The sequence below is a fragment of the Ceratotherium simum genome, chromosome 19 (genome assembly GCF_057802395.1).
Source record: "Ceratotherium simum simum isolate JZ-2026a chromosome 19, ASM5780239v1, whole genome shotgun sequence".
Taxonomy (NCBI): Eukaryota; Metazoa; Chordata; class Mammalia; order Perissodactyla; family Rhinocerotidae; genus Ceratotherium; species Ceratotherium simum.
In genome coordinates, this window is record NC_141918.1 from 42,413,390 (window position 1) to 42,434,647 (window position 21,258).

At 38.6% G+C, this 21,258-nt stretch overlaps 1 long non-coding RNA gene across 1 annotated transcript in view; it reads left to right on the forward strand.

Moving 5' to 3' along the window:
- The first annotated feature begins 1,161 nt into the window (after positions 1-1,161).
- LOC147914542 (uncharacterized) overlaps positions 1,162-21,258 on the forward strand; it is a 42,635-nt gene continuing 22,538 nt past the window's right edge. The window contains exon 1 of the long non-coding RNA XR_015555267.1: positions 1,162-1,288. This is a non-coding gene — a long non-coding RNA (uncharacterized LOC147914542). The remainder of the gene's footprint in view (positions 1,289-21,258) is intronic.

Consider the following 21,258-nt stretch of genomic DNA (forward strand, 5'->3'; position numbering starts at 1 on the left):
TCACCTGACACTCATATACACTGGGCATCCTGAAAAGACGTTTGAAAATATCTTTTCTCTGAGAGATACACAATTTCACTGTCTATCTCATGCACCTCTCCTTCTCTCTGCTTTATGAGTGGTAAAATCACACAGCATGTTTTGTTATCCCAAGACTGTGAAAAGTATTCATCTGTTAGACTGAACGTTTTTCATACAGATGTTTTTATCACAGAGAAATAACACATTTTTTCAAGGTGGGTTTTTTTGGGGGAAAAAATCTAAAAAAAGATCAAATACAGATATGCTGAGTAACAATAAAGAAGCAACTATCTCCTTGTTCACGTCTTTCTGCTACATCGTACGTGCATTACACGTGCATTTGTACTTCTTTACATAACCTGCTTTGAAGACTAAAACATTTTGTATAATTCATTTCTGTCAAATAATTATCTCAAAATATACTTTATAAAAAGTAGAAATGAGCTTCAGCATACTGCAGTGACACTCCAGGAAATAGTTTGGAACCTCACTAAGAATATTGTCAGAATTTGAGAGGGATTTGTTCTAGGCGTGACATAAAATGTAAAAACTGAATTTCTTGCACAAACTTGAAACCAAAACATCGTATAAACTCTCTGTGTTTTGGACCCAACATGTCTCTGTCTATCTGGATAAAAACTATTGAATGCACATTTTTTGGTGAATTGTCAACAGTGAAGCATGAAAACAGATGTGTTCCTGCTATTTTCATTATTAGGGAAATAGAAGCAGCTGTGCTGGGCTGGTGTGCGAGGGAAGCTCTCAGTGAGGCCTTCGCACTCTGGGAGTCGGAAAACTTGGCAGTGTAGACCAGGATTTACATCATGAACATCTTCAAACAAGGCCACTGGGGATGGTTCGTGGGCACTGTTCAGGGCTTCACTCCTTCCTGGAGTTGTCAGTTCAGTTTTTCTGGTATCAAAGTTTTGTATGGGAATGTATGCTAAAGCTAAGCAAAGTTATTATGGCCTTAATTTGCATAAAAACAGAAAGAAAGACTATTTCAGAACTGGGCTTTGTCAGAATTTGAGACCGTGTCATTTAAAACAGAGAATGTAGCTTACATGTTTGGGATTAACAAGACAAACTGATGATAGTGCTTCGATATAGTTCTGCTAAGACTATCTGGAGAAGGAGGACCAAATATTTCTAGACACAATACACACAGTGGGGAAGAAACCCAGCATGTTTGGTGAAAGAAAAATAAATCAAAGTATAAAAACAGAGTCTTCTTTTATGCACTTGCAGACCTGACAGTAACCAGATGGTAAGTTTTTTGCATTGAATTGGTAGTTTTTGTGCAGAAGGGCTATTTTTGGCCCAGTATGGGAAATTTGTCACAGTAGTTCATTTGTCTCAAGCTTTCTCTTCCTTCTGTAGGAGTCTGGTGTTTGTGTTTGTGAGTGAATTTGTGTTTGTGTGTGGGGGTGGAGTGTTTGTGTGTCTGTGCATCTGTGCGTGTGTGTGTGCGGGGCTACTTATATATGCGGTTACGTATTCATCTGCCTTTATATAGAGCAGAAGTTATTCCCTGGCAAAGAAAACAGGCAAAACGTGAGCAAGATGAAATTGGATTTCTCTGTGTTGATCTGAAGTTTGAACTGATGGTTATATTGGTGTTCAGGGTAAGAAAAGATTAAAGTGAAGAGACTCATAAAAGAGAACGGTGACATTTAACTCTATACAAATTTTCTAAGCACTGCATTTATTGACAGTATCTTGAGAAATTTTCTCGTGTGGAAGAATAAGATCAAGAATGAACATGATTATATGGGCTTTAGATAATGAGACAAACTACTAAGCTTGTGCTTTCAAATAAAGCTGCTCTACTTTCTCTAGGGAACTGGAGGAAAGCAGCCCAGTGCTGTAGCCTTAGTCAGAATCTTCAAGTTACAGAAGTAGCTGCAGGTGTTTCTAATAAGAAATGAAATTCTGTAGTGTCTTAGCATTCATTTTCACAAACTGTAAATATGCCAGAATCTCCTAAAACCCTTTGATGTGTTCCCCCTCTTGTTATAGACCTCAAAAGACTCAGATTATCAAGTAGTTTTAAAAGAAGAATGAGGAAGAAGAGAAAATTTAGGTATAGGTTCCAAACAGTCTTGGTGTAAACTCTGAAACTCCTGCCCACACAAGCAATCATGGAGAGCTACTCAGAGAAAATCTTTCTTTCCCAGGTGAAATATTTTTGATTATGCAAGTTCAGCTCATATGTTAATTTTATTTTCAGAACATTCCTTTTCTCTCAGTCTTTCTCTTTTCCCTTTTATTTCTGGTTTTCAAATGGTATTACTACTGGCTTCTGTTTGACCAAGCTCAGATAAACTTAGAATGAGAAAATGGTTTAAACATTACAATCACGGAATGGTTATTAGGAATGCCAGTTCAAATGTGCTGGATGTTTGATCAACTATCAATGAAGTTTTATTTAAAAATTAGCACAAATTTGGTCAAATCCTATTGATGTTTAAAGACCAATTTTCAAAAATAACTATGTCCAGGTTGCCCCTACTGAGTATTCTGGGCTGATGCAAATTGAATGGGAACTCAGGGACCTCCACTCTGTAGGAGTAGGGGTAATGGCAGATGCCAAGGGAGGGTAAGGAGGCAGCTTCAGGCTCTGCTTTCTCCAGGTAGCACCTCTGAGAAGAGACATATATGACAGCACCCTAACCCCCATAGCAGGGCCTGCTGGGATCAATTTCTAAGCTTTTATCTTGCTCACTCTCTTGTATTCCTGCCTTCTCAGGGACATTTAATCCCCATTTCTTTGGGCTTGATCTAAATCTTACGGAAGTACAGAGAATGTGAAGAGAGTAGCAGGTCCCAAAACTTGCTCACTCACAACTCCTTTACACTCGAATGCAAAATTGAGTCCACGGTGTAAAAAGTCCTCAATTTTCTTTTTCCTAATTCTGATACATTGACTTGCAAGCATGCCCTCCAGTCTCAGAGGATGAGACCTTCCTCATGATCAAGGTCAGTCTCTCCACCATGCTCATGATTTCTTCTCTTGGAATGGGATCTCACTCTATCAGTTATCTCCCCCACCCCCAACACCTTCAACCCTCTTCTCTTCATCTTTGCTTTTGGCCTATATTGTACACAAATCTCTCCTATCCTTACAAAAAGTCCCACCAAGGGGCCGGTCTGGTGGTGTAGTGGTTAAGTTCTTGTGCTCCACTTTGGTGGCCTGGAGTTCATGGGTTCGGGTCCTGGGCATGGACCTACACACCACTCATCAAGCCATGCTGTGGTGGCATCTCGCATACAAAAAATAGAGGAAGATTGGCATAGATGTTAGCTCAGGGACAACCTTCCTCACCAAAAAAAAACAAAAAGTCCCAGCTTGACTCTGTTTCCTGCTCTAGTCATTGCCCTGTCTTTCTTCTTTCCTTCCCCTGCAAACATCAAAGCAGTATTTATTTGCTCTCTCATCATTTCCCTCCTTCACTCTTCAACCTACTGCAGTCTGGCCTCTTTCCCACCCCTTGGAGCAATTCTCTTACACCACTCGCTCGATTCTCCTCTTACTTCTCTGACTTTCCTTCTTGGTTTCAGCAGAGGCTTCCTTTTTCTTGCCTTCCTCTAAAATTTTGATGATCCTCAGATTTTCGTCTTACAATGTGTACTTTATCTGAGAGATATCATTTTTTCTTCAAAGTTTTAACTATTGGCTGTTCACTAAAGACTCCCCCAATAGATTTCTCCAGTATAGTCCTCTCCTGAGAAAAAAGTATCTCATATTTACTTCTTCTGGATGTTTACACTTGCAATTCATATAGGCTCTTTCATCTCAAAACTTTCCAAATGAATGCATCTCCTTTCTCTGCTCCTTCTATGATTCCTTGACTTTGCCTTCTCCCTTTCATTCACACTATTACAACTGAACCACCACCAAGCTCTACAGACTTTATTTATTAAATATTTCTTGACCCTGTTTTCACTCTCTCATCATCTCTTGCCTGGATTACTATAACAGGTGGTCTCCCTGTCTCAAAATTTTTATTCCTTAAATCTACCCCTCAAGCTCTCCACCCTCCTGGATAGGTAATATTTATGCCAGTGATTTGGGGCCTCATAGTATCTGCTAAGTATTGGAAGCTAGCCAGGTGGTAAAGGTCAGATTAAGGGCATTTGTTTCTAATCCAAGGCAAACGTTTCAAACAACCTCTAGGAAGTATCCATTATGTTGAGAAGGTAGCATGGGGAAGTAGAACATAGAAACAAATAAATTAAAAAATAGTAATTTTAGGTTTTAAAATTATGTCCAAAACCTTGGCTGTGGTTACTCCCAAATGGAATTGAGTGGGAGCAAAAACATTGGAAACTTACTAAGTTTTTGAGAACATTGTATTGTCAGGGAATCTACAAGCTAAGTTTACAAAGAATTATTATTGTTCAAGCTCTAAATCAGATCATTCTGTACCAGAAGAAATCAGACTGCAAAAGCTGAGCAGCCCTCAAATATACTTCAGAGGTGGCCACAGAGGACAATAGACTAGAAAGGAACTTCCCAAAGGGCAAAGCCATGAGCTCCTTACAGAGAGAAGAATCAGGGGCAATCAGACTGGCTATATAAGAAACTTACCCTAAGGCAGGGAATCGTTGCGGTTCTTAGCCAATAGCCCTTGATAATCTCGATGGACAGATGACTGTTCAGTGTTTCCCATTTTTCCCTGTTTTAAATTAGAGACTTTATGACAGTTCTCCTAGTCATATTCCACCGTTGTAAATTTGGTACATCTGTGTGTGGGGGGAGGACACATAACTTGTCTTTTATTTGATAGGTTGTCAGATGCTGATTGAGACTTGGAGAGGGCTTGAATGTGCTCTATGTATAAGAAGAGTACCGTGGATATTTGGTTAGGCAAAAAGGTGGACTGTGGGAGAGATGGTAATTGATCCCCAATATGTGTTCCCTTCATCATGGGAATGGAATTTTAACTCTTACAAGGTCATCCAAAATAAAGAGTACTTTTTCTAGCTTCCCTTGAAGCTGGTTGTGGTTATGTGATTCAGTTCTGGCTTATAGAGCAGAAATAGTGTGTGCTTCCAGAATTTCCCTTAAAGAGATGTCCTCCCCTTACTCCCTTTGCCTTTTCCAGTTAGAAGAAGGAGGGGTTGGGCCATCAATTGAACACAAGATGGAAGCCACATGTCATGAACGTTAGAGCAATTAAATAGAAGGAGCCTTTGTTCTTGATGCTCATGGAGCCGCCATGCAAGCCAAGTGACTCATTTGGGATCTCTTTCTAGCCCAGAACCAAACTGATACAAGAACTACTGTAAATTAAATGAAGAGAAATTTTACAAAAAGTATCCAGATAATCCAACATAATTAATTCAACTTCATTATTAAACCATGTGTTCATTTGGAGAGCTTTTGTGTTATTTACTTTTTCAAAAGTAGTTCCAAACTTCCCCTGGAATCTGCAATATCAAAGTCACACATTCAGAGTTATTTTTCCCTTCACCCATCTTCATTTTACTTGGGGAGTGTGGTGGGATGTGGGATGGATGTGGGGCACAATTAGAGGACAGATGAAAATGAATGATCAGTTTCCACTCTCCTCTTTTTGGATATGTATTTATTATGCCTCATTTGCATTGAAAGCGTAGTACTTATATCACTGCATATTTTGGTAAATATTTATAATGGTCAAAATCACCAAGAGATTAATTTCAAGTGAGCATAAAAATGATGAAATGTGTAGTTAATTTGAGAAATCTAGGGAAAGGGTAGTAGTAAGCACATTTATGAGGGAGTTGGAACATTGAAGGCCAGGATTTCCTTGGCCATGGAAATCTAGAAAATTCTAAAGGCCATTCCATTTGAGCCTGGTGGATATATCACCAGAAAATCAAATATTTTTCGTCTCCTTATCTGTGTACTCTCTTTTCCTGGCCTGGGAGAATATTTTAGATGATGTGGGTGGGCTCCAAATGCCATCACCTGTATCCTTATAAGAAAGAGGGAGAGGGAGATTTGACACACAGAGAAGATGATGTGAAGACAGAGGCCAAGATTGGAGGGTTGTAGCCATATGCCAAAGAATGCCAAGGAATGCTGGCAGTCACCAGAAAGTAGAAGACTCAAGGAATGGATTTTCTCCAGAACCTCTGGAGGGAGCAGGATCCTGCCCCACCCTTTGATTCTGAACTTCTGGCCTCTAGAACTGTGAGAGAATTAATTTCTGTTTTTTTAAGTCACAAAGGTTGTGGTAAATTTTTTGCAGCAGCCGTAGGAAATTAGCACAATGGGCAAGTTTTAACTGTATGATATACATTGAATTGTCTTCTTTTACATAAGTGTATATACCAAGGTTACTCACTCATTCACTTTATTCACCCAGCAACTACAGCTCTTTTCTGGTGATTGGGTGTGTGTGTGTGTGTGTGTGTGTGTGTGTGTGTGTAGTCACGCTGACTTTGTCTTTTCAGGATTTAAATAGACAGCATGATGCTATGGCGGCCTTTTCTACGTGCCTCATTCTTTCCTGCTCTTCATGAGTTCAATCTCTCTGTCAAAAAAAGAAAAAACAAAGCTATGACTAAGTTAATTACTTGAAGTAGTTTCATCTAATAGCACTGTTCTTTGCTGATACATGCAAGCACAATTATTACTCCACCTGGCCTGGCAGTATGACAGACATTTGATGGATGAAAGGTTTTACAATGTATTTTATTCTTCTAAGCATTGCACAGGCCTTTATTAGGGTCATATCCATGACAAACAGACCATATGTTTTAAGGAACTAAACAGCTGAGATTTAGAAGTTAGCAAGCTCTACAGACAAGGGCAGCCGAAGCCTCTGCTGTCATTAATCTATATTCTACTAGAGGAGAACAAAGAGAGAGGCATGGATACAAGAGAGGTATGGCTAATATTTGACAAATATTAAACCAATGTGTTTTTATTCCTCTCCCCCGTAAACTGTGTTCCATCACAGTGATTCTGTTGGCGTAGCCCATGGAAGGCGGGTGCTGACAAAGGCAACTTCAGAAAGAAGGGAGACGTGTGGTAGTGAAAGTCTGTTACAAAGTAGGCAGCCAGCATATCCCCTTGGCCCACTAGCTTATGGGCAGAAAAAGAGAAAGAAAAGATAAGACAGAAATAGGGGAATGAGACAACCAGACATGGGCTTTGAATGCAGAAAGGCATAAGGGCTCTGGCCCCACTCCCCACTAGGTCTCTAGGAGGATCCCAATGACCAGAGTGGCCACACAAAAATGTGGAGTGGCCCACACTGGGTTAGTGGGTGGAGTGGCATAGACAGGCTGAGACAGAGTTTTCTTTTTTCTCCTGAGCCTCCCCCAGGTCCTATGTAATGTGAATGCTGAGTTGGCAGCCCAGGCCCTGGTCAAGCCAAGCAGACTCAACCACAAGTTCATTAGGTATAGACGTCGGTGGTAGACACCAGCAGAGAGCACAAGGATAGGATTGAGCCACCCATAGCTCACTGATCCAGCCAGTACACTAACAAAGGAGCATAGGGTGGTGGCTAAAGGCACGGGTCATGGAGCAGACTGCCTGGGAACAACTCCTGGCTCTGCCATTTACAGTGTAGTAATTTTGCACAAATAACATTGTTTCTCTCTGCCTTCATTTCTCTAACGGTAAAACTAGGGTAATAAAAGTATTTACCTTATAGCGTTGTTGCAAGGATTAAATTAAGCAATGCACGTAAGCCACTTAGAACAATGCTGAGATTATAATATTCATTAAACATCATTGAGTTACCCAAGAACCAGTGTGAGGCCAGAGATTCCGCTTTCCATATTGTTTTGAGGTGATATAAGTCCCTTTCCCTTCTACTCAGGGAAATCAAGGAGTTGAGGAGATACATGTAAAAGATGGCATAATTATGTATTAAACCAAATCTAAAGAGACTATTTAAGCATTTGGATTGAATTAAGTTTTAAAGTGGAATATAATTCAAATAATTTCTTTTTCAGTTTTCCTTGCTACTAGCTGGTGGAGTTGGGGGCAGGCTCATGAGTAAGACTAGATTAGTTAATAGACTAAGAAAAGAGACTATTTTTTTTTTTTTTTTTTTTTGCCTTTATAAACATATGTGTAGTATGGGTAAATATCTGGTCCTGGGCCTCAAGTAAATAAATGAACATTTTCTGGTAGTGATGAATTGTTACAAAACCCCAGTGGGTGAAGTCAGGTATAATGGTTGTATAATAACAATCCCAGCATGGTTCTAAACTGATTATACGCATTGCTTAAAGTATTTGTACTTTATATGTACAAAGTGCTGTATAATAAGATAGCAACAGGACCAGGGAAGAACTCCCTGAGAAGGTGACACTGGGGTTTAGACTTGAAGTTACGAAGGAGCAGGCTTACTTATATTTGGAGGAAGAGCTTTCCAGTTGGAACAGCAATGCAGAGGTCCTGAGGCCAGAATGAATTGCTGCTGTGTTAGGAATGGAGGGAAAGCCAATGTGGCCAGAACAATGGAGATCAAGGCACATGTGAGGGAATATTTATAGATCATGATAGGGAGTCTGGGTTTTATTCTAAAAGAAATGAGAAACCACTAGATGTTTTTAATCAAAGAGCAAGCTGATCTGATGTACATTTTTACAAGTCACTACTTTGCATGGAAAATGAGTTGTAAGGGGATGTGAGTGGAAAAGTAGTAGACTATGAGGCAGTCCAGAAAAGTGAACATGATAGTTGGGACTAGGGTGATGGCAGTGGAGATGGAAAAATGTGGATAGATACAAGACATATTTTGAAGTAGAGCCGACAGTTTCTGCTGATGCATTAGATGTGAAGTTTAGAAATTAAGGACAATTTCTTGATTGTTGGCCCCAGCCTGGATGAATGAAAGCAAATACCCTTTACTGAGGTCAGGAAGAACAGTTTGGGGTAGTGGCCATGGGAAAGGGCAGGCATCAAAGATTCTGCTTTGGACATATTTAGTTCACGTCATATTTAGCTGACACTTGGCTTAGTACATAGCCAAGTGTCAACATCAAATGGGCAAGTAGTATGAGTGAGTCTGAGCTCTGGGTAAAGGTCATGGCTTGGATATATAAAATCAAGTGTCACCAGCCTTATAGAGACGTTTAAAACCAGCGGACAAGAACCAATCCCCTAAGTAGAGAATATAGAAAAAGGAGAGGAGAGGGGTTGGGATTTATTTATGATGAAGCAAAACCTAAAACAAAACACAACAAATAAAGAAAAAAGTGTTTCTCTATCCATCTTTCTCTCATGTAGTTGTAAATGCACTGGAAACGTGCATGAATACAAGTTAAACTTGTAACAATGATTCTGTGATGGGTGTGGTATTGGAGGTGGTTGAGGGAAAATGTTTTCTTTTTGCTGTATTCATTTCTGTATCATTTGAAGATGCCTGACTTAAATATACTAATCTTATTTCTTTTATCATTAAGACAAAATACTTGGAAAGCATCATAAATAATACATATCCATTATAGACAATTTAGAAAATGGTGCCAAGCCAGAAAAATAAAAGAAAAATCATTCATAATCCCATATCTCAGAAGCAATCACTTAACATTTTGGCATATGGAAATTTCCTTGCATAAATATATTTGAATGTAGAACCTTAAATATAGAATCTTAAATATTTTATTTTTCGTTTTTCACAAAAAATGTTCTCCAGAGTTTGTGTTATTAACTTCCAGTCTCTCTCTCTTGCACCCTCATCCCTAGAAACAGGGATGTACTTGAGCTTTCCAGAACATATTCCAGCCCAAAATTTGCCTACAGCTGCTGAGAGAATACCTGGCACCAAATAGTCATTCAACACACATTTATTGACTACAAGAATAATTGAGAGGGCTCTCAGGACTTACAGTGTGGACATGTGAAATAGCAGACTGTGTAGACGAGAAAGTCACGTGAAAAGGGAGCTGTATCAAAAGGATTCAGAATAAGGAAGGAACATTTGAAATCACAGGGATATAGTATCTAGGGATTCATATTCTAACCCATGCTGCCCAACAGAAATATAATGTGAGCCACATACAGTATTTTAAACTTTCAAGTAGCCATATTAAAAAAAATGAAAGGAAACAGATAAAAGTAATTTTACTAGGATAATCCAGTTAAGCCAATGTTTTCATTTCAATGTGTAACCGATATTAAAATGATTGAGATATTTTATATTCTTTTTTCATATGAATTACTCGGAATCCAGTATGTATTTTATACTTTGTGCACATTTCCATATAGAGTAGTAGCATTGCAAGGGCTCAATAGTCACATGTGGTTAGTGGCTACTGTCATAGACAGCTCAGGTCTAACATGTACAGAGAGGAAGGAGGGGAAAATCCGGTGTAACATTGTGTTCCTATCCTTGGAGTAAGACAGCACGTGTCCAGAAGCTCAAGCTTGAAGGATTTAGGAACACTGTATTTCACTACCTGTGGATGAGACGTAAGATGAATCAGAGAAGTTGAAAATATTGATGAGAGTAAAAGATAGGAAGAAATTTTATGGTGAAGAGTGACGGTAATAATCATAATGCAGAAATGGAAAGTCCAGAACTGAGAGTTGCGTTACTATGATACAAGAGAACAAAATATAGCTACTTCAGATAGGTTATCAAAAAGTTTATGTATTTAGACTTTGCCAAAGGCTGAGTGTCTTTTCTGTTTTTTTCTGGTTTATTTTTCATGGCTTCTGTGGAAAAAATTTACCATTTCAGAGGTTCTTATAATTTATTGCATATTTAATAGCATTTTTTGTTTGTTGTAACTCAAAATCCAAAGCGGTGATTTCCATTTTTGTCGCCTTGAATTATGAGTGAGTCAAAATCTCTAAAATAGTACAAGGTGGCAGCAATCACTAAGCAGGACTTGACGACAGTACCTCTCTCTCGCTCAGTAAATGGGCTGTGAGCTCAGATAGGGCACAAAGCGGAGCCCTGGCACCTTTCTTAGATAAGGGCACTAATTATAGTGAGGTGGGGTGCTATTCATTTACATCCTCTGGTGCTTCTGAAGAAACAGGGGCAGTGATGTGTCAGAACCGATAAGAGACGCTCAGAAACTGGCTGCCTGGTTTTTGTCCATAGGGAGAACATCTGTGACTAAAGACATGTTAGACCTTCTGGGAAAAAACTCGAGACAATCTTTATGGAGGAGTTTCTTATAATTAGATTCTCCATTCATAAACAAGTAACACACTTGAGTCGTCTCCTTATTTCTTTTTTTCTGGTGGAATGTTTTAACTCTTGGAAGGGTAGTTTACAAATTCTTACCAGTAGAAAAGAAAAAGAAAGAAATAGAAAAAATTACTCTAAAAGCAGTAATTTTTTTTTACATATTAAATCATTTAGTTATTTGAACAATGTCCTGGTTTTCACCATATCTGTGAGCATCTGATGATTTAATATGCAACAATCATCAGCAAATATTCTTCTATCACAGTCTTTTCTTACTCACTTCCTCCTGATTATATTACCTAAGTACCCGCAAGGATAAAAGTTTTATACTATTATTTAGCTTTTTTGGTTTTGACATCCAGTAAGCATTTAACAAATTTCTTCAATGTACTTTTCAATAAAGAAGCTAAATTTTCTTGACTACTTTTGATTCAACTTTTTTCTACCAAAGTTGTATATGTTTTAAAATTTAGGACTAAAAAAAGAGCAAAACTTTATTTTTATCACAAACAGTACAAAATTGATTCATATAGGCCCTAGAAACTTGGCTACAGAGCTAAGCTTTTGACTCTAGTTATACGAAGTCTCTCTTGTGAAGAACGTGTCTTCATGATCTATATTTGGTCCAAGTTTAACCCTCTGCCGGTGAGGGGAGGTGGGGCAGGAAGTGAGGGAACGAACTGGGCTGTGATTTGTGGTGGAGAGGGTTGCTGGCTGTGGGGATGAAGAAAGTCTATGGCTCTTGCACAAATAATGGCTTTTGAATGTCACAGGCAGAACTCTGGTCATTTGTTGCAGGATAAGAAAGTACTCTCCATTTCTGCATTTTTTTTTAGGTTAAATAATTTTTTAGATACACTTTTTTCTTTAAAAGACATATATATTGTTCATTGAAACTGATAATGTTAATTCTACTTGAAAATTTCAAGGTAATTTTCACTCTGTTTTCTTCTTAGGCAAACCCATGCTTCCCACTTAATCCTAAATTGGGGCCTCTTCCTCAAACTTTTAAATAGGTCTAATTCATGAGAGTTCATGGCAAGATCTTAAAGTTCACAGTGGTGGATCTCTGTGCCAGCGGTCACTCTTTTTTTTTTTTTTTTTTTTGTGAGGAAGATCAGCCCTGAGCTAACATCCATGCCAATCCTCCTCTTTTTGCTGAGAAAGACTAGCCCTGAGCTAACATCCACGCCGATCTTCCTCCACGTTTATGTGCGACGCCGCCACAGCATGGCCTGACAAGTGGTGCGTTGGTGCGCACCCGGGATCCGAACCCAGGCTGCCAGCAGTGGAGCAAGCGCACTTAACCACTACACCATGGGGCCGGCCCCCAGCGGTGACTCTTGAATGGCCTCATTTGGATCACTGGGAATCAGTCCTCAGAAGGAAGAGCACCCAACAGTTAGTCAGGCTTCTCCAACCCCAGTCAGGCTTCAGGGAGAGAGGACTTTCTCATCAAGAAAACCCTTGGGAATCCCCCTTTTAAAGTCTGCTTTCATCACTTTGAACCTTCAAATTTACTATAACCTATCTGCTAACGATCTTATACGACCGAGGACATTTATTTTATTTGAAGAACTGTTTCCCTTGCTTCTTCCAAGTTATTTTCTAGAAATGTCTTCCATACAACCAGGAACAAACGATTAGGCAAGAAGGAATTATCCAAGCCAGTCCATGGTAATGGAGGAATGTAGTTCAGATAATTTACATTTGCGCAGGTTTTATTTTTATCTAAAGGGAAAAAAATTGCTGATTTTAAAGGTTTTGTTGTGTTGGGTCTATTTGTCTGTTTCTTTGTTTTATTTTACTTTTGCTTTTTTAAAGACAAAAATATAGAGGGAATCTCTGAAAGATTAAGTAATACTCTAGGTGTATTCAAGACAGCTAATTACTGCATTGGGTTAGTCACTCTGTAAATACTAAAAAAAAAAAGTACAAATCCAACGTGTAGTAAGTCTCTATGAAGAAGGAATAATAATTAAGGAAAAAATTTAAAATTAATTGATAGTATTTAAACCAGCTACAGTTGGGGTATGTTTTATAAAGCTGTCTTAAAAAAAGGAGGGGAGTTATTACTACGGCCAAAAGAAAATATTATAGTCAGAGATTGACGTTCAAAGTTAATAACACCTATAAGATTAACATGCTCTGATGTAAGTTTCACTGTCAAATTGTTAAAAAAAAAAATGACTCAGTCTTCATTTACAGGATAGTCGGTGGCCTGTAGCAATCTGTAAGGATGAGAGAGAAAAAAGAGCGGGATTAACATGTCACTCTTTCGTGCTACCAGACCATGGGACCTGCAAATCCTGAGAAAGAGGGAGACTCATACAAGGTCACTTGGGATTAGGCATGCAAACTAATGGCCTTACTCATTGTTCCAAGGGGTCCTGTGATTGGGCTTGAAGCCAACACACTTTAGCCAACAAAGTCTTTCAATTAGGTACAGTCCTAATGCCAAGTTTCTCAGCGAGAGCATGTGAAAGGGCTCCTTTTGACTTTTGATCAAATCCATTTAAAATCTTTGCCATGGGACCCTGAAAATCGCCATTTAAAACTATGTCTGGAATGCCTCACACCTGAGAACTAATATTAGGTACATGTTCTTACAATAGAGATTATGACCAATGGATTCACAATGTCCTTAAGTAAATGGCTTCAAATATTACTGTGGACCATGGTGGAAACAGGAAATCCATTTACACTTGCCAGCTGTGCTAGACTATCAGGTTTTTTAGGGCAGGACTTTGTCTTACACCTCTGTACAGGTGCAGAGCCTGACACATGGTAGATGCTCAAGGAATGTTTTCTTTGATTGGATGGGTGAATTAAAAACAGCAGTTTTGTCTACTGAGCTTGAGAATTATGCATCAAACAAACAGGTGATTTATAGTTTGGAAGACCCTTTTCTACCCTATTTTCCCAGTTACCCATCAAGAGACCTGAAATATTTGTCCTTTTAGGACAGAAGAAGAGGTTTTGACACTGAGAAATCTAGCCCAATGGCAGTGTGCCTGTTTTTGGAAGTTGTTTAATCCCTCTTGCTTTGGAATGCTCATTTGTTTTGTGATGTGAAATCTCCTGCCTTGGCTGTGACCGTGGAACTACAGAGAAAGGCTTTCACTTCAGTGCCCTTTATTTTCTTTCCAAGTGGAAGAAAAACAAGGTTTGACTAACACTTGGTACCGAATACTTTGTTTTCAGATCTTATTTGTCTTTTCTATTGAATTTTTTTGGTGACAATAATAAAACAATGACTCACAATCCATAAGAAGGATTCACACTTGTTCCCTTTAAGAGGGATGTTCCCACAATTTCAACTCGGCTAGGTGGACACAGTAAGTGGAGACAGTGACCCCAAAAGCAAGAGAGTTAGAACAGACTGCGGCAAATTCTGCGGCCTGTGCACAAGATTATCTGCCTATTCTGCTAAGCTCTCCTACATGGAGCAAAATGTATCTTCAGAGAAAGGAATTGAAATTGCTTTTTTCCTGATGAGAAATGCAGGAATTTATAAGATATTGAACACTTAAATTTTAACCATGAGGGCTTTGAGAAGGGAAACTATAAAAATTTACTTTTAAAATTTAAACAATATTTGCAAACTCAAATGTCTATAGCAACTAAAAAGATAACAAAGATTTGTGAAATGGGCCAAATGGCGAGGTAGAGACTGTGTGGGGAATGGTAAATTTGTGCCTGTTTCAAAGTTGTTCAGATTCTTGAAACATACACACCACACACACACACACACACACACCCCTACATAGACACTCACAGAGTCACATACCTTGAGATAAACATATCAGTGGCTATATGTAGCCCTTTGACCATTATTTTTTTTATAATTTCTTTTTATTGAGGTCATATTGATTTGTAATACTGTGTAAATTTCAAGTGTACATTATTATATTTCAGCTTCTGTATCACTTTCTGTATCATTTCAGCATCGTGTTCACCATCAGTAATTAAGTTTTTATCTGTCACCATACACATGTGCCCCTATACCCCTTTTGCCCACCAACTCCCTTCCCCTTTGGTAACCACCAATCTGTTCTCCTTATCTGTGTGTTTATTTATTTGTTTATCTTCCACATATGAGTGAATTCATATGTTATTTGTCTTCCTCTCTGACTTATTTTGCTTATCATAATGCCCAAGGGGTCCATCCATGTTGTCACAAATGGCTAGATTTAATCTTTTTTATGGCTGAGTAGTATTTCATTGTATATTTATACCACTTCTTTATCCATTCATCCATTGATGGGCACTTGGGTTGCTTCCATGTCTCGGCTATTGTGAATAATGCTGTGATGAACATAGGGGTGCATATATTTTTTTAAATTAGTGTTTTCATGTTCTTTGGATAAATACCCAGAAGTGGAATAGTGGAATCATATAGTATTTCTATTATTAATTTTTTGAGAAATCTCCATACTGTTTTCCATAGTGGCTGCACTAGTTTATATTCCCATCAGTAGTGTATGAGGGTTCCCTTTTCTTCACATCCTCTCCAACATTTGTTACTTCTTGTCTTTTTGATAATAGCCATTCTGACAGGTATGAGGAGATATCTCATTATAGTTTGATTTGCATTTCCCTAATAATTAGTGATGTTGAACATCTTTTCATGTGTCTGTTGGCCATCTGTATATCTTCTTTGGAAAAATGTCTGTTCATGTCCTCTGACCATTTTTAGATTGGGCTTTTTTTTTTTTTTTTTGATGTTGAGTTTTATGAGTTCTTTATATATTTTGGAAATTAATCCCTTGTTGGATATATGATTTGACAATATTTTCTCCCAGCTGGTAGGTGGTCTTTTTGTTTTGTTGATAGTTTCCTTTGCCGTGCACAGAAAGTTTTTAGTCTGATGTAGTCCTATTTGTTTATTTTTTCTTTTGATTCTTTTGCCTGAGGAGACATGCTATTCAAAAAAATGCTGCTAAGGCTGATGTCAAAGAGCATATTGCCTATGTTTTCTTCAAGGATTTTTATGGTTTCAAGTCTTATATACAAGTCTTTAATCTATTTTGAGTTAATTTTTGTGTATGGTGTAAGATACTAGTCTACTTTCATTCTTTTGCTTGTGGCTGTCCAGTTTTCCCACACCATTTATTGAAGAGACTTTCCTTTCTTCACTGTATGTTCTTGGCTCCTTTGTCAAAGATTAGCTACCATAGTGTGGCTTTACTTCTGGGCTCTCAATTCTGTTCCATTCTGTGTGTCTATTTTTCTGACTCTGGCCATTGTTTTTAACCCATGAATTCTACCCTGGTGTTGTGTTTACTTTTTCCAGGTTAGAACAATTTTTCCAAGTGAGGGTCAAGCCTGGCTCTGCTTCTTGTCATGTGAAATTTTAAAAAAGGTGTGATTTCAAAAGAATTAAAGATTCAGCCCTGTGAAGGCTAATTCCTTTCTAATTCACCAAAAACTCAATCCACCCCTACCATGACCCAGTAAGGTCTTAGACTTGAGCTTTATTCAGTACTTCTCTCCTTGAGCTCCCCCTAGAGGTGAGAGTCTGCCACTAACAGGCCCACTGCTCCCATCACTGTCTTCTGAGAAATGAGGAGATCAATACACAGGAACAGGGGCGGCACTGAGATTATTGCTAAGAAAACACCATTCAAGGAAAATAAGAGCAATATTTATATGAATTTCTTCCTCACGTCTTGTGCTCTAAATAAATATTTAGGGCATACTATATGCAAAAAATTCTGATAGGTGTTTTGGAAAATACTGAAATCACCAATAACGTAATTCTTTTCTCTTTGGGAAAACTAAATACACACGAAAAGCAACATTCTTTCTGCCTTTCTGACATCTTAAAATTCTCTTTCACTAATTTTTCTACTACATACTTCTTAAGTAACAATTTTCTTCAGAATTCTTTTCAAACCTTCATCTTTTCTTGGTTTACTTTCCTTTAATTATGTACTCTCATTCATTCTTCTGGTTTCAACACCACCTATTTTCTGAAGATCTCCACCTTTATATTCCCAGACTGGACTTTTCTTTGAGTGAGAGATTCATGCTTTCATTTTTCTGCTAAAATTCTTCACTAGAAATTTTGAGTCACTTCAAATTCAGCATACTCAAATGATAATTCAAGGCCATAAGTATTTAGTGCCAAATGAGCATTATCAGTGGTAAACGCTATGAATCTAGAAGATCACTTTGGGCTGAGGATATTTGGGAAAGTCTCATGGCAGAGACAGACTTGGGCAGAACTTCAAACAAGAGCTTGTTTGTGGGCAGCAGTGTAAACAAAATTGGGAGCACATCTATCACCATTTCTTTCCATGGAAACTTTTTCTGGTGTTCCACTTTCCAGGTCCGAGCTCAGTTTTGACCTTATTACAATCCAAAAAAAAAAAAAAAAGACAGAGAGAGAGAGAGAGAAAACTTGCCTCATGGTGATTTCTTTCTCTATCTTTATGTGCTTTTTTCCCCTTCCAACTGGAGAGATTGGAGATCTGAGACCAGATAAGCAAAAAAGGACCCAGCCACATTCTGCTCCCAATAGAAATATACACATTTTCTCAAACAATTGTGGGTTCCTCTACTCCTGAAAACCAAAATGGGCAATCTTGAAACCCTGGTTGAGAGTTGGCTCTTGAATACCAGGCATTTTCTTTATTCATTCTGCATCCACTGAAGAGTGTGGATCTGGCCCTGCCTTTGTCCCAGCCGAGGAGCTGAATGCAAACTCTGAAACTCACAACATTGCCCTGCAATCTCGTAAAAGGACTGCCTGCTTTCCTTTCCCTCCCTTGCAGTGGCACTTCCACCTTAAGTAGCTCTCAGCCCAGCTAGACTTTGTACAGTGCCATCAGGCTAACTCTTTTGATGCTTGCTTCACAATAAAATAAATGTTTTCTTCTTTTTATCTTATGCAGTGTTGCTATTTAGAAGGAACATGGAGAGGCTTTTCTGTTCCCTGAATAATCACAGTAGTTGCTTTTCCTGTAGGGAACTGTAGATAATTAAGAACATGATTTTTTTTCACTGTATAACTGGATACACCATAAAACTCTTAGCTGTGTGCAACTTTTTCATGAGAAAGAAGTCTCCTTTTTACTGTGATAGCCTCAGGGGTGAAAGAAGTTATTCTGTGACAGCCTACAAAAAAGGCAATACAGTTGTGAAAATTCAATCAAAAACAATAGGCTCCATTGAGTTCTAACGTTCTGTGGCTTTTTCTCCCACATTGACAGTTACAAAATTTTTTAAAAAATTTTATTTATTCTTTTGTAGCCTTTGAATAGAAAATTGTCCATTTGCAAGGCAAGTAAATACCTTTAAATGTTTATCAACCAGTGTCGTGAAAGAGATCTTTTATAATTACACCTATTGGAGTTAATTGGGCTGCATTGTGTATCAAAACTTGTTTGCCATAATACTGGCTTTTTTCTTAATTGAAGTGCTCTTTGGTGAGTGTGTTTAATGAAGGGCTATGTATTTCTTTTGTAATTCCAAAAGTAGCAAAAGATTTAGCCCAGAAGAATAAATGAACAAGCATTTGAAGAAAAAGAGAAAGTTTCCCAATTTTCATTAATTTATAAGCTAGTGTTTGCATTGGGAAGTAGTAAAAAATTTGTTTCGTTTTTAAAGTTAGAACAAGACAATAACGCACTTGGCTTAAGATCTGGTGGAGTAGTCATTTGGCTTTTAGGAATGCATCCTACAGAGATACATAGAGTTCCTGCCCCACTGGAGCTTCAACAGAATGAGGAGCATGCCCAGACTAGGTACTAGCATAACCTGTTTCAAAGTTCAGGATACAGATATGGTTATAATATAGACATCTCCACCCCCTCCTTCAATCAATCACTTACTCCCCTACACTTCTTTTTAGAAACAGCAACAGTATCTCTCTTTAAACTCTTCTCCCTCCAAAAAATAAAATTATCCAAGAACTCTAGAAGCTCACTCAGTCCAAAGGAAATGAGTGTGAGGATTTGTCCTGATTCCAACGCCAAGCAGAGAGAGAACTGTGCCTGATTAGACCCCTTCTGCCATTGCTTCTCCCTGGCACATGATGTTGATGCTAAGGACTCAGCCTGCACGGCTTGATGGACAGTGCTTTGTGTACTGTTGCTGGGTATTCTTGCTGATATATACACATACCAGGCCATAGAGATGCCGTGCACTATGTGCCAAAGTTATAGCTCTTTTTGGTTCATATCACTGTGCTCAGCTACTGTTCCTGAAAGCACATAAATGGAGGAAAGAGAATTCTGGGCATATAAAACAGCATGTGTAAAGACTCAGATGCAGGGGCAGTATGACTGTTCACATAGAGAAAAATACTGGAAAACTACATAATTTTTTAACAGCAATTAACTTTGGACTATAGGATTATGGATGATTTTGTTTTCCTTCTACTGTTTTCCACTTTCTTAGTTTTCTGCAATAAAACCACATTACCTTATTATTTTAAAATGTTTTAAGTACCCAAGAGAGTAAAAATCAGTGACATTGGAAAAAAGTTGAACCTAAGAGTAATATTATTTTAAAAATGATATGAGGCAGTACTCAAGCTGAATAATGGAAGGGAAGGGAGACAATGAATTCTGGGGTGGTACCTAAAATACTGGTGTAGGAATCCAGGTCTAGAGTGAAAAGGTCTTGGCCTGGGTGCTAGCAGATGCTGTGAAGAAGGTTATAGAGCTATAAGAAATAATTTAGGGCTGAATTCAAGATGGAAAGTTTTCTAGTCTGTTTTTCCTATTGCATAGGCACCACATATACCAGATGCCTGAGAATTATCCTTAATCCTTCACTCTTCCTCCTCTTTCAAGATTTTTCTGTCCTTGGTTTTCTGCAGTTTGAACATGATAGGCCTAAGTACAATTTTTCTGTATTCATCTTGCTTAGTGTTCTCTGACCTTCTTGGATCTAAGGTTTGGTGTCTGTCATTAATTTTGGAAAATTCTCAACCATTCTTTCTTTATATATTTCTTTTGTTCTCTTCTCTAGTGTTCTAATTACATATATCTTGCATCTTTTGATATTGTCACACTATTCTTTGTTGCTATCTTGTATTTTTTGTGTGTGTGTGAGGAAGATCAGCCCTGAGCTAACATCCAAGCCAATCCTCCTCTTTTTACTGAGGAAGACTGGCTTTGTGCTAACATCCGTGCCCATCTTCCTCTACTTTATATGGGACACCGCCACAGCATGGCCTGACAAGCAGTGCCTCGGTGAGCGCCCGGGATCCGAACCCGGGCCGCCAGCAGCGGAGCGCGTGCACTTAACCGGTATGCCACGGGGCCGGCCCCTCTCTTGTATTTTTTTCATTCCTTTTCTCTTTGCATTTCAGTTTGGGAAGCTTCTATTGACTTATCTTTAACCCCATTGATTCTTTTCTCAGCTATACCCTGGTATGTTAACGGGTCCCTCAAGGGCATCTTTATTTCTATTACAGTGTTAGTGATTTTTAGAATTTTCTTTTAATTTTTTTCTTAGAGTTTCCAACTTTCTGCTTATGTTACAAGCTATTTTTGCATGCTACCTACATTTTCCATTAAAGCTTTTTGACATATTAACCAGAGTTATTTTAAATTCCCTGTCTGATAATTCCAAAGTCTATGACATATCTGAGTCTGGTTCTAATGCTTCCTTTGTCTCTTTAAATTAGTTTTTTCTTGCATTTTAGCATGTCTTGTAATTAGTTTGTTTGTTTTTTTGGAAAGCTAAAATGTACTGGATAGTAAGAATTGAATGTAAATAGTCTTTTAGTGTGAGATTTTTATCTGCTAGGAGTAGGGTTGGGCCGTGTTTAATGTTTGCTGTAGCTGTACGTGCCAGGGACTTCAAATTCCTCTAGCGTCCTTGACTTTGTGTCTCCTGCTGACTTTGGGCTGCTCTAAGAACTCTTCCTGGGGGCCGGCCCCGTGGCTTAGCAGTTAAGTGCGCGCGCTCCACTACTGGCGGCCCGGGTTCGGATCCCGGGTGCGCACCAACGCACCACTTGTCGGGCCATGCTGAGGCCGCGTCCCACATACAGCAACTAGCAAGATGTGCAACTATGGCATACAACTATTTACTGGAGCTTTGGGGAGAAAAACGGAAAAAA